Consider the following 15,557-nt stretch of genomic DNA (forward strand, 5'->3'; position numbering starts at 1 on the left):
GTCAATCTCTGTGTGCTTAAAGGGTTAGTTCACCCAATAATCAAAATTATGTAATTAATAACTCACCCTCATTCCAAATCAGTGAGACCTCAGTTTATCTTCGGAACACAGTTTAAGATACTTTAGATTTAGTCAGAGAGCTCTCAGTCCTTCCATTGAAACTGTATGTACCGTCTACTGTCCATGTCCAGAAAGGTAAGAAAAACATCATCAAAGTAGTCCATGTGACATCAGAGGGTCAGTTAGAATTTTTTGAAGCATCGAAAATACATTTTGGTCCAAAAATAGCAAAAACTACTTTATTCAGCATTGTCTTCTCTTCCGTGTCTGTTTTGAGAGAGTTCAAAACAAAGCAGTTTGTGATATACGGTTCGCGAATGATTCATTCGATGTAACTGGATCTTTTTGAACCAGTTCACCAAATCAAACTGAATCATTTTAATCCGTTTGCATCTCCAATACGCATTAATCTCAGAGGTGTCAAGTAACGAAGTACAAATACTTCGTTACTGTACTTAAGTAGAAATTTCGGGTATCTATACTTTACTTGAGTAATTATTTTTCAGCCGACTTTTTACTTCTACTCCTTACATTTTCATGCAAGTATCTGTACTTTCTACTCCTTACATTTTAAAAATAGCTTCATTACTGCTATTTCATCTCGGCCTGTTTTCATTCCGGCTTGTCATCATTCAAAAAAAAAAAAAAAAAAACTATTCAGATAAATCGAGCCATCCGGATGGAGTGAATTTGATTGTGGTTGGATGAGAAGTATAAACGTATACCATTCCGACCCCCTATTGGTTTGTACGCGATCCATCGCACCTGCACATGACACAAATCACATTACACTCCAGCAAGGACATAGCCAGTTTTGGGTTCGTCAGTTGTTCGTCAATGTTTTGTTCGTTATCTGGCTCGGCGTTCATCTTCAGTTCTCTCTTCACAGCAGTTCAGTCAGTGTACTGTTTGCGTAAATGAATTACTCCGGGATATTGGTTTGTTTTAACTCAGAGGGAGTGTCAGCCACATTAAAAAAAAAGTTAACAGCTTAAGTCACTTGTGAATTAATGCGTATTTGAGACGTGAACCGTTTAAAACGATTCAGTTCGATTTGGTGAACTGGTTCAAAAAGATCCGGTTAAATCAAATGATTCGTTCACGAACCGGATATCACAAACTGTTTTGTTTTGAACTCTCTCACAACAGACACGGAAAAGACAATGCTGAATAAAGTCTTGGCACTCTTTTTTGTTGTCTTTTTCTCTAAAAAATATTTTAGTAATCATCATAAATATATCTCATTTGAAAGCTTAGAAGCTCAAGATTCATCCTGTGAAAACCATTTTGAAATCAGACATTGCTTTACCATGGAAATGGTACTTTAAAATCTAATGGCGGTCACCTCCCCCTTAGTGGGCAGGGCCAAGTGCCATAAAACATTGCGGTTGCACTTTATTTTACAGTACGTGTACTAACATGTACTTATGGTGTACTTACAGTGTATTTATCTAAGAAAGTTCTGGTAATACAAGGTAACTACATGGGGTAGGGTTAGGTTTAGGGTTAGTACCTAGTTATTACATAGTTATTGTAATTACTATAATATGTACACAGTATGTACATGAGGAACAGGACTGTAAAATTACGGTCTTTTTATAATCTTGGCAACAAACATATCATTGGAAAGGTCTGAGTCTCAGGATTTCATATTTTTGAGTTATTTTGGGATAGAAGTAAAATTCACAGAGAAATCTAGAGAAAATTTCATAAAGCAAGATTCAAAATAGTTTTGATGACTCCCAGTGGCTGTGTGTGGTATGACGCCCTAAATAAAATCTCACAGGAACCTCAATTTTTGGTCATATCAACTTCAAATTTATAACATAACTTATTTAGACACAAGGCTTTAATTTTATACCAATTTTAGAGTAAAACCTGTTATGTAAAATATTTATAATAAATAAAATTAATATAGCGCATATTATTTACAGCACATTTAAACTTCTATAACTTCTTGATACTTCAATTTAAAAAAATAAAAATCCACTTTTGCCAAAATATCACATGGTCCCAAGTATTCAGACACTTTGCTCAATATTTAGTAGAAGCACCCTTTTGATCTAATACAGCCATGAGTCTTTTTGGGAAAGATGCAACAAGTTTTTCACACCTGGATTTGGGGATCCTCTGCCATTCCTCCTTGCAAATCCTCTCCAGTTCTGTCAGGTTGGATAGTAAAAGTTGGTGGACAGCCATTTTCAGGTCTCTCCAGAGATGCTCAATTGGGTTTAAGTCAGGGCTCTGGCTGGGCCATTCAAGAATAGTCATGGAGTTGTTGTGAAGCCACTCCGTTATTTTAGCTGTGTGCTTAGGGTCATTTTCTTGTTGGAAGGTGAACCTTCGGCCCAGTCTGAGGTCCTGAGCACTCTGGAGAAGGTTTTCATCCAGTATATCCCTGTACTTGGCCGCATTCATTTTTCCCTTGATTGCAACCAGTCGTCCTGTCCCTGCAGCTGAACCATGCTTCACTGTTGGGACTGTATTGGACAGGTGATGAACAGTGCCTGGTTTTCTCCACACATACCGCTTAGAATTAAGGCCAAAAAGTTCAGACCATCAAACCAGAGTCCTTCAGGTGTTTTTTAGCAAACTCCAAGTGGGCTTTCATGTGTCTTGCACTGATGAGAGGCTTCCGTCTGGCCACTCTGCCATAAAGCCCCGACTGGTGGAGGGCTCGTAATTCATCGCAAATGATACGAGCCGCGACCATACGAGCATACACGATTTCGACACGATTGAAAAAAATCGCATGCGAACTCGTACGACAGCAAAAATCGCACCGTGTACGCCCGCCTTGGGGAGCGTAATGGATTGTGACGTGGTATAAGGCTACACAGTAAAAAACGTTGGGTTGTTTTTTTTAACCTAACCGTTGGATTACACATATTGGGTCAGTCTGTTGGGTTATCTTAAGATTTGTTGGATCATTTTTTTTCGTCGTTGGGTTATTTTTAGTTATAACCCAACTGTTGGGTTAAATATGTTTCCCGCTTCACTCTGGTTCAAATTTTAACGGTCCAGTCAAGAGACTCAGCGCGGTCATCAGTGGCAGCCCGCCTGATTATGAAGGGTAAGTAACTGTTAATATAATTGTATGATGTAACATTATATAACTGTTATAACATTAAGTAATGTGTCTTATACGTTAATTTCTTTTTTTTATATACGTTAAAAAAGTTTGTATTCCCTTTAATCTGTTTGTTTCCCCCAGATAATCAGATTGATTGTAAATGAATGCTATTCCTGTTCGTTCGCCAGCATCAATACATTAAAACATATACAAAACTTTTTAGAAAAGCATTACTTAAAGTAAATAAAAATGTTAAGGTAAGAACGATGGAAGACCAGGGCGGGATGCAGTTAACAGTCTTTAATGAATAAAGGAAATAGTCCTCAATGAATAATTAGAACACAAATCACAGGCATTAATCAGAGCCAGAACAGAAACTGCCAGACGACTGGATCTTAGAAAATCAGCATAAACTTCCACGAGGACAGAGGCAGGGACCCCGAGATGCATTCAGCCAGTCAGGAATAGTGAAGACACAGCAGAAAGGTTGAACAGCCATGGGCAGGCGCTGAACAGGTACTCTGCAAACAGGCACAGCTGGATAATACACAGTCTGATGGCAGTATCGGATCGGACCAGTGAAAGAAGCTACTCGAGCGAGCTGAGCTCACACATCAGTCATGCAACAGACAAGCCTGCAGTCGTGAGGCAATCCGCTCTTTCAGCGGAAATTTATACCAGTGCCATAAATTTACATGTTATCACAACCAACCTTTAAGAGGGGAGCTTAAAACAGAAGCCATATTCGTCTTAGTGCACCAGCACTAATTAATTGTACAGTAAGTGTTTTTATGGTTTATTCATATTGAATATTGTTATGCATCTATTAGAATACCCTATAATTACAGCAATTTCTCTTATGAAGCTAGATTGATTGACATGTTTTTAAATGTGTTGTACTAAATGTGTTTATACTTCAACCTTTTGCGCCCCCCCCCACATTAGATAGATTTTTTTTATTTTTATTAATGCATAACACAAAAACATACAAAAGTATAAACATACATCACATAATATCAAACACAAAAAATAAATGTATAAAAACACAATAAAGAATAAAATAGAACTAAATAACAAAATAAAAAGAGGGCCAAAATGTAAACAAAATTACACAAGGAGATCAAAGGCAGAGCAAATTCTAACAGTCCTTATAGCTTTCTTATTAGTAGATACTGAGATTAAATTCAAATAGTTTTCCATTTCTTTTAGGAAAACAGGGAAGACAGGTTTACATTTGGAGAATTTGCATTTGTGAATGTAAAATTTGCTTAGGAAAAAAATTAAATTTAAAAAAATTAAAAAACAAAATTCGTTTGTAGGGTCGGAGTCATAATCCCCAAATATAATATTTTTAATAATTCCTAAGAAACCTGGCATTATCTTACACTTAACAAACACACTGATATCATCCCACAGTTTCTGAGTGTAGTGACATGACCAAAATAAGTGTACAACAGTTTCTTCAGAACTCAAACAAAAAGAGCATGTAAGATCAATGTCAAATTTAAATCTTTGTAAAAACTTCTTTACAGGGTAGAACCTGTGTATGATCTTAAAAGAAATATCTTTCACTTTGTTAGTGAGAAAGAATTTTTGTGGTAGAGACCAGATTTTCTTCCAATTAAGATTACCAAACAAATTATTCCAAAAGGAGATCACAGGTGGAACAGAAATCAGATTCTTAAGAAATAAAGACCGTATTTTATAATTTTTGGCTTTCGACTCAGAGAAACAAATTTGACCAACAGGAGTATCACAAGGTTTAGGCAAGGATGCAGTAGATACTGAGGAACCATTACAGTTTTTAAAAAGCATGCATAAACCAGAGGGGATGGCTCCCAAACTGTAGCAAAATCTTTTGGGGTTATTGGTATTTGGTATTTTGAAAGAAATTCTGAGTACCTGAACAAAAGTCCTTGCTCATTAAACAATTGCTCCACCAAAATTAAACCGTTACTGAACCAACTATCATAAAACAAAGACTTATTCTTGAATAAAATTCTTATTGTTCCAAATAAAAAATCTTTGTGGTGAAAAGTTATGCTTATAAATTAGTGCCCATGCTAAGAGAACCTGTCGATGAAAGTTGGAAAGTTTATTCGGGAGTTTGGATATATCATAATCACACATTAAGAGAAAATTAAGGCCACCAAGTTGTGAAAACACTAATTGAGGAAAAACATTCCAAATAGAAGATGGTTGGGCTAGATATTGGTTCAGCCAATTAATTTTGAATGTATTGTTGAGAGAATCAAAATCAATAAAGTTCCGACCACCATTATTATACGCATTTAGTATGACTGATTTTCTCAAGTTATGAGATTTATATTTCCATAGGAATTTTATTAGAACCTAATTAATTAATTTAGATGTGGACTTATCCACAAAAAGAGACTTAGCTGCATAGGCCAAACGAGACAAACCCTCTGCCTTAGCGAGCAGTGTTCTGCCTTTTAGTGACAGATCCCTTTGTAACCGACAATTAAATTTTATTTGTGTTTTGGTAATAATAGGTTTGAGGTTTGCTGAACACCTACATTCATCTTTAGTAATTAATATACCAAGATATGTTACCCTATTTTTGACAGCAATATCCTCAATAGAAGTAAGAGAGCAATCTTTAATTGGAAGCAATTCGCATTTATTAAGGTTTAAAGTTAATCCCGAAGCTTTAGAAAAAGTCTGAAGAATACCCAAAGCCAATTTAATTTGTGATGAATCATTCAAGAATAAAGCTGTATCATCCGCTAATTGACTAATTTTAATTTTAGTGTTACCAATTGTGATACCGTTTAATTGACTATTGTTTATATGTGTGCAAAGGAACTGTGTTGCAATAAGAAACAGGTAAGGGGACACTGGACATCCTTGCCGAACTCCTCATTTTAAAAAAAATCTAGGTGAAGTACCATTACTTAATTTGATCGAGCTGTTTCCGTTTATGTAAAGCATTTGTACCATCCTGCAAAAAGCATCACCAAAGCCAATTTTTTGTAGAGCCTGAAATAAAAATTCATGTTCCAATGTGTCGAAAGCTTTGTAATAATCTAAAAAGAAAATGAATATTAAATCTGAATAGTCTAACACATCTAGAACTAACCGTATATTATTAGAAATGTGCCTTTTCTGCATAAATCCCGATTGTGTTACGTCAATTATGGAGTGCAAAACATATTTCAATCTTTTTGCTAAAACTAAAGCTATAATTTTATAATCATTATTTAATAATGTAATTGGATGCCAGTAATCTATTAAAAGGGGATCTTTATTTAATTTTGGGATAAGTGTTATTAAACCTTGACATAATGTGGCTGGAAGCAGTGTTCTATATATTTCTCTATACTTTCCTCATAAACCTTTAATAAGAATGGTGTTATACTACGACTAAACAGCTTGTAAAATTCTGAGCTGAGTCCATCTGTTCCGGGAGATTTGTTAGCTTTTAAAGTATTAAGAGCTTCCTCTATCTCTTTCAGTGTGATAGAGGCATCACAAAAATTCTTATCTAAGTCACTCAGCTTTTTTATATTAGGTAAAGATTTAAAGAAGTCATTCATATGTTGTTGGGATAATTTAGAAGTATACAAATCACTATAAAATTTGGCACAAAACTTTGCAATATTTTTTGGGTCATCACTAATATTACCATTAATCATTAATTTTTGAATTTGATTGTTTTTAGCTTGCTGCCTTTCCAGTCTGAAAAAGTATGCAGAGTTCTGTTCACCCTCTTCAATCGATTTTCTACGCGATCTAATAAATGCCCCTTCTGCTTTCTGTTTATATATGTTGTCTAATTTGCACTGTAATTCAATCAATTCAGCTTTTTCACAATCAAGTAAATCATCCATATTTTTAGATAAAGATTAGTGATTTTGTATATAACAATATTTTCATCAGTTTTTTTCTTTTTTGCCACATCACTACTAAATTTTCTAAGATATTTGCCAATTTCGTATTTAGTAAATTCCCAATTGTTGCTGTAACTGTTCTCATCTTTTGCTTTATTCCAATTTTTGTGAATTATCTTTTTGATTTCATCTTTTACTTCATTATAAGAGAGAATAGAATTGTTAAGTTTCCATTAAGAACAAAACCCACGTACATAATCAGAAGCAAGGAAATGAGCAAGAACAAAGATACTCTTGTGATCAGAAAATAGAGATGGTAAAATATCAGAAGAGGTATTGTAAAATTCCTTAGAAGCCACATGTCAATTCGGGACTGGGAGGAGAGAGCGTTATTACTCCATGTGAACATCTTTTGAGAGGGATGTAACTCCCTCCAACTATCCATCAAAGAGAATCTTTGCATAAATATTTTCAAATGTAAACTACTATTGTCAGGCAGTTTTGGAGGCCATCGGTCTATGCTGTTATCTAAAGCCACATTAAAATCACCGCCAAAAATAAGCATGGAATTTGGGTACTTAATCAATAATTTCAATACATGTTCCTCTAAGCGACTAATAAAGGCTTCATTTTCTTTCTTCTGGTTATAACCATAAACACAAACAAGGATACAAGTCAAATTAGAAATTTCAGTAACGAGACTGATAAAGTGTCCATCTACGTCACTTTCACTGAGTAACACCTTCCCTTTAAACTGATTTTTTAAAATGCATACACTGGCTGAATGTGATGTGCCATGAGACATCCATATATCCAGACCGCATTGTGATCTCCAGAAATTAAGATCCTCTACAGATGAGTGACATTCTTGGTGGAAACAAAAGTCAGTTTTAAATTGAGATATAAGAAAACAGCCTCTCTCTTAGTGAGGTTTCTTAGCCCTCTAGCATTTAAAGAAACAACAGATAAAGACATGAGAAGAAACAACAACAACAACAAAAAAAACTGACTACAAAATAAATAAGACAAATTAAATAGACCTATTCAAAACAAATACCTTGTCTAGAACTTTAACCAGTCAGGAAATGACAAGGATGAGAACCACAACTCAAACAGTAGAAAATATATTAAGATGCAGTATGAAATTCTTAAGTAATACATTAAATGAAATTTAAGAACATAAGTATAACACCAGAGCTTACGTTATGAGGAGATTGTGCTGTAATATACAAACCAGACAACACACACCTCAGAAGCCTACGAAAACAGCTCAATAACTATATTATATGACCCACCAAACTACAACACGTTCTAAAATAGAACTATTTAAATCTTGTGAAAAAGCAGCGTTGTCTTACAATAGTAATCAAAAGTGTAGTACCGCCAGACAGGTGTCTTCAGTGTCTTGAGAAGAATTGTAGACTGGTAATGGTCCAGAACAAGTCAAAATGGTGGAAGCAGTATTTAAGTTAAGAGATAATACGAATGAACAAGAAACTTATTCTAGTCATTCAGGAGGGAAAATCTCAGCTCCCTCAACAAATTCCCTTCCACCCACAAAATAAGCACGCTTATTTTCTTTTCTGGCCTTTTCCACGACGGGCCACAGCTTGTTTCTTTGTTCTCTATCTGCTTGCGACAAATCCTCTGATATTTTCAGGTTGTTATTTCTAAGGAAAACTGAATCCTTAGCAGCACGCCAGACCGCGTCGCGTTGGGAACGAGAGACAAATTGCACGATGATTCCTCTGGGCTTACTATCGTTTAGCCGTTTTCGACCCAGGCGATGAACGGTATCCACGGCATCCGGGAGCTTTTCTTTTGCGTCGGGCAGAAGCTGCTGGCAAACGTTGATGATCTTACCTCGGACATCTTCCCGCTCACTTTCAGGGACCCCGTGAACTCTGAGACTCCAACGACGTGAGTAAGCTTCAAGGTGCAGAAGCCGTTTTTCCTGTTCATGCCGGTTAGACTTGACTCTTTTGGCTAATGACTCAGTCGCACCGACTTTGACTTTCAGCTCTTTAACTTCGGCGCTCATAAAGTAAATCACATCCTTCACTCCAGAAAATCTATCTAGTATTTTCGTTGATTGTTTCTTTCATACTAGCGATCACACGTGAGTTTTCCCCCACCATTTTTTCCAAAGCATCCGAATGATTATTAATCAGCCTCGAGAGCTCCCCGAGTTGTGAGAGGATGGCCGTTGTGTCAGCGCTCTCGGTCTTGCTCTCGGTCTTGCTTTGATGGCAGGGGACTTACATGGGGTTTCTGGAAGACAGGGAAATTCTTCCTCACACAGCATAAATTCTGTGTCAGTATCATGGCCTATGTAGTCATGCATGTTCTACATCAGAAGTTCTTTTCGGGCTTGATTTGTCTCATTACCGTTTTTGTTAGCATTAGCAGCAGCTTGAGTTCCATTCTTACTTTTTCTTTTCTCTGATTTTCCCATTTTGACAGATACTACAAATTTAAAGTTGGTAGTACTTAGAGAACTGGTAGTACTTAAATTATGCTCTTCTTACTGCATTACAAGACAAAATAAACAGCTGAGTTTGCGGAGCTCATCAACATGCCTCTAATCAGAGCGCCATCTTGGATCACCCCCAGATAGATAGATAGATAGCCCTAGGCTAATATTTTTAGGCCCACATTATTATTATTATTATTATTATTATTATAATCAGTAGCGGTAGGTAGGCCTATTATCATTACTAGGCTGTTGTTATAATTGGCAGTAGCACCAGACTTCTGTGAGCTTGGAGGCATTACTATTAGTATTATTATTATGAGTAGTAGTAGGCCTATCATCATTACTAGACTATTGCTATATAATTATATTAAGTTACATGCTTTATTGTTGTTATTATAATTATTATCAACAGTATGCCTATTATCATTACTAGGCTATTGATATATAATTATATGAAGTTACATGCTTTATTGTTGTTATTATAATTATTATTATTATTATCAACAGTAGGCCTATTATCATTACTAGGCTATATATATATAATTATTACATGCTTTATTGTTGTTGTTATTATTATTATTATTATTATTATCATCAGTAGGCCTATTATCATAACTAGGCTATTGCAATAACTGGGAATTGGACCAGACCTCTGATATTAATTTATGCTTTATTATAATTATTACTAGGCCTAATAGTAGCCATCATCTGCATTTTTTACAGAAGCTTGCAGGTAGGTGATGTTAATTAGAGTGAGGAGAAATCGTGTGACGTGCCTGCATCAGTGATAAAGTCTGCGAGGCTGGGGAACATGTCGCAGTTCCCTCGACTGATGCGGCCATGCCAGAGGTCTAGTTTTTGTGTGAAGGCGTGCACTTTGTCTGCAAGGAGCAAAATATGGGTTTCGCGGCCTTGCAAAGACAGGTTGAGGCCATTCAAGCGGTCAAATATATCGACCAAATAGGACAGAGACGCAAGCCACATAGTGTCATCCAGATGCTTCGCCAGATCTGATTTGATTTCTGTCAAAAACCACTTCACCTCCTCTCGCAGCTCATACAACCGCTGTAACACCCGCCCCCTGGAGAACCAGCGAACTTCAGTGTGCAGAAGCAGCTGTTCGTGCCCTGACCCCATCTCCTGGCAGAGGACCCCAAACCAGCGAGAGTTTAGCGGTGTAGCCGAAATGACTCGAACCAGACAAATTAAAGAGTCGATCAGGGCTGTGTTTGAAACACGAGCCGAATTCCTCAGGAGTCATAAAACATTCTGTGCCACAAGTCCCAAGCAAGATAACCAACCAACCAAAGCTTTCACAGAACAGCTTTCAACATTAACACCACTAGAACAATTATTGACAATTTCAATTCGGAGAAGAGATTTGTCAAATTTGTTGTTCGTAATTGAAATGCAACGCTGGACATCACATGTAAACCCATGAGAGGTAAACACTTCCATGGACTTCCCCCACCTAACAGAACCAGACTGAAATTCCTACATATTTATGGTGGAGAATGCGGGCAGTTTAATCTAAATTGTGAGCATAAACCAAGTTATTTAATCTTTTATTTTGCTGCGGATGAAAGATGAGAAGCTAGCGAGACGTGTGTGTGTGTGAGACCCGTGACGTAACAGCGCGCGCCCGCTTGAATGAAAGCAGAGGAAACTTGCAAGTCCGTGTCTCCATTGTTAACAGCAGTAAGTGAACTTAAAAGTAAACATCTGAGATCGTACATTAAGGTAGAAATTGAGTGTGTTCCTCATTTTTGTAATGCCTTGCTTATAGCTTGATTTGTTTTCACTGCGTGTTCCAGTGCTTCTCAAAAGCTATCTCAGTCACCGTTCGCTGAACGGAGCTACACTGCTGTGATTCAAAGTGATATAAATCGGCGAATAAAGAATAGTTTTGAGCGTGTTCCTCAATCTATGTATCAAAGCCTCAGTATTCATAGTTTGATTACCAGTGCGTGTTCCACTGCCGAATCAAATTTGATATTTGACTCCCCTAAGTTAACGTTAAACATTAGAGAATAATGTTTGCCTGTTTGTATGCGGTCACAAAGTGAATGCAATCTCGCGGAACACTGCGTGTGTCCGAGAGTAATTTGAATGGGAGTGTTTTAAAAGCTTGATCAAGTAAATTTTAACTGTGTACCAACAGCGAAGGGAACCTTGTGTGTTTGTGTCCAGAAAAACTGGCATGGAGATTCATATCGCTATCACTGTGTTCCCTTAACTACAGCAGGAAGCTGCTATTTGAAATTAAGATAAATTTAACTCCATACGAACTGAGAGTTTAAGTGCCACATCGCAAAACCAACTAAAAGCGATGTTGTTATGTGTACAGTGTTGAAATGAGCCGACATTTCATGTTACATGTTTAACTGTACGTCCAATGCAACGATTCATGTGCTAACGTTAATCCACTAGAGTGTGATTTGGTTGCCACAGTTACCGTGACACAGAAGTCTTTAGCGCACTTCCAGAGCAACTTTACACTGCGCATGCGCAGCGCAGCCGCTAGTGTAAACAAACTCCACGGTGTTGCTAAGCTAGCGAAACCGTTGCATTTACATTGAAGTCTATTCTAAAGCCACTAGCCTCAAAGGTTAGCAGTTAGCATTACCATCCAGTGGATGAATAGTGTGTGTTTGGGCAACGCTGACGTGATTTAACCCTTTAAACATCTTAACTAACACTTGTTAGTCTCTTTCTCTTTTATTGCTCTTTTCTCACTATACCACTTATTTTCATTTTACTAGAAAGGGAAATACAGACTCACAATTATTAATTGTCAAATTGAAATTTAATTGAAACATTAAATTTATTTTGAATCATTTAAATTTTCCCTCTCAGATCATTTCATATGATCCTTTATTTCTAGTATTCTCTTTTGGGCCTAATTATTTTAGGAATGAATAAGCCATATTAAACTTTGAAAGTTTAAGTAAACTTATTCTACCTAATCTATTTATTACCCATCTGAATATATGCTATTCAGACCTTTACTTATTTGTTTGCGTTTAACCCCTCTTCCTGTTTTGGTTATACACTTAACCACTATTGTTTTACTTATTGATTTCCTCTATTTAATTTAATTTTTGCATATTTTGCCTATTTATTTATTTTTTTTAAACTTTACTTTTTCTTACCATTTCTTTACTTAGTGTATCCTAGCTTGGGAACGACACACCTGAGCCCTAAAAGGAGATATTGTTATCCCTCACTACAAGTTCAAATAAATTAGAAAGACAACTCTTCCACTTAAAGTTTATTTTGTTTGATTAGTTGTATAGCAACTAAAACAACGCTCTCCTTGTAGTTGAGATAACCGCTACTGAGACTTACCATCTCCGTCCTCTCTCCTTTACTTTCCTCTAGTCTTTATACATTTGTAGGACATGTAAGAACCATCAATCAATTCTAAGTTAATTAAATACACAATCGTGTGTCAAAGACAACGAATCATCCTTATGAATTTGATTGTAATCATCCTCTCCCTTGTTCTTCCTAACCTCCCTACATTTGGAAACGCAATCCAAGTTTTAGCATCTCATCCAACTTTGAGATAAATTTAATAGAGATACGTGTTGAAAATCTGTCGCCTTTGCAGCCTCCCTGGTGAGCAGTCCAACTGTAAGGTGTACGGTGTCAATCCTGTCAGACTAAGGAAAGAGATATCAGCATTATTATTGTATTCTTTTGTCCAAAACAAGAAATATAATAATATGGTTTACCTTTTTGATAACATTTAATTGGAAAACATTTTTTTTTCCTAATTTGAAAAACATAAATTTTTGCTTGTCATTGAATTTGTTTTTCACCTCTTTCTCTCTTTTCCTCTTCCTCATTAGAGTGACAAAGTCTTCGCATCTCTAGTCTACTTAGACACCCTGAGACCAACACCGTCATCACCACACTTCACTAGTGGTTCACAATCACTGATACAACACTTAGTTGTCCCACCACACATAGGCTTTTACTCCACACAGATCTGTGTCAGTCCCTCTTCTCCCTAGCATGCCAACATGCCGCAGACTGCAGACCCCATTGCCTGATGTGAACACTTGGCTGAGAGGCATGACAGACAGCCTCACTCCAAAGACATTTGAACTGTTATTATTTTTAATAATAATCCTAATCCTGAGAAGATTCTTGACACAAGATTCAAGCCAGAACAACAACCACGAGGAGCTAGTCAAGATCACAAGCTCACTAAGCTATGCCTTCACAACCCAGCTGAAACTGAGCGACAAGCACATCACCCACCTTCAAGAGGAGCTGACACGTGCTCAACGTCGCATAGACAAGCTGGAAGTGAAAGTTCAAGATCAACTCAAAGCACCCAGCGAGAGGGAGCAGGAAACAACGGAACATGTTAAGCTCCAAGCAGCCCTGGCAGCAGCTCAGCTCGACCAGCAACATGCAACGGCTGCTCAGAAAGACCTAGTAAACAGACTCCAGTATGCCGAACAGCTACTAGAGAAAGCCAAGCTAGACATCAGAAACAAGAATTCTGAAATCAGTGCTTTGAAAGTACACCTTGAAATGTACAGAACTGAAACGGACAATCTGACCCAACAACTAGACGAAACCAACGATGAGCTCTACATGGTCAGAAAAGAACTCCAAAATGCTTACAAGCAGAAACAAGAGCCAAGAAAAGAGAAACATCTCCTAGCCTCATCACTGCTGAGCAGAACAGAGTCCCACGTCAAAGAACTGGCATATGATGAAAGGAGCGAAGGGCCACAACCTAAAACCTCACCTGCCTTCGCCACACAACCCTTTCCTGCCAACAAAAGAAAACCTCCCGTCCAAGACCTTGGAGCTGCACACGGGATGACCATCAAAGACCTTAACAAACTGTCTAAAAACATCAGCAGGTTCAACCCGAACTCCACAGAGGGTCACGACATCCAGGCTTACCTGCAAGACATTGAATTTCATCTGGAAATGAGACCTCATGTGACTGACAGAGACTGGTTATACCTCCTTAGAGCCACATCCAGTCCCGAGGTACGAAACTTTCTAGATCGACAGCCCAGTCAAACCAAGTCAAACTACCAGCGACTTCGTGAGGTCCTGATTAAAGAGTTTACAGACCCAGAGTCTGAACATGGACTGTTGACCGCCTTGGAAACCAAACAAGGTCGACAAGAGACTCCACAAGCTTACTACAACCGACTCCGACAAGCCTACTTTGGTGCACACAACCAACCTGACCTTGAAGAGGATGTGAACTTCAAAAGCCTCTTTCTAAGAAATCTGCACCCTGGAGTCAGTCACCATCTAGGTGTCATGGCCTGTCCACGCTCCATGAACATCCAACAGTTGCGTGACCTAACACAGAAGGCCTATAACAAGCAGAAGATGGCCTCAAAGAAAGGTAACAGAACCTCCACACTCTTGAACTCTGTCAACAAAGACTCAAGCCTTGCACTGGACGACACCCAGTGGCATCACAACGCCAAAGGCTTCCATCAAGAGCACAGAGAACGTGACACCCATATCCACGACCGTTTTCAGCCCAACTGCTGGAAAAATCCATGGGACCAGCCACGCTTCTCAAGAAACCAAAAGGATAACATCTGGAAACCTAACCAGATATCCAAAGGTAATCACCTGACTCATCCCAGAGCAACACGGGTGGGTAAGCGACAACAAAACCCACCTCACACACCACAGTATGCACAAGAACATGACAGCTTACCATCAGAAGACATGGAACAAGTCATGAAACAACTGAGAGAGTTCCTTCAAGACAATTCACATGCATATGACCACAAAGTGGAGTCGTGCTGGCTGTGACCAGCGACAGAACGGAAGGCCGGTGATCACCTGGTGCACCACATAAGAGATGACAAGCACCTGTTCAACAACGACCCAGAACGAACAAGTCTTTCACGGCCAACCGTTGATGAAAAATCTGAGGTACCAAGGGACATCACCTCAGTCACTAACAAACTGTCAAATGAACTCCAACTCCAAGAACTACATTCCCTGTCTGTGCAACAGCAACCACTAGAGCACAGAAGGTCAGAAAGTCTGCTACAGCAAGAAGGCACCACAAGAAGAATGCACACATAGGAGACAA

Source organism: Carassius carassius, chromosome 13 (genome assembly GCF_963082965.1).
Source record: "Carassius carassius chromosome 13, fCarCar2.1, whole genome shotgun sequence".
Lineage (NCBI taxonomy): Eukaryota > Metazoa > Chordata > Actinopteri > Cypriniformes > Cyprinidae > Carassius > Carassius carassius.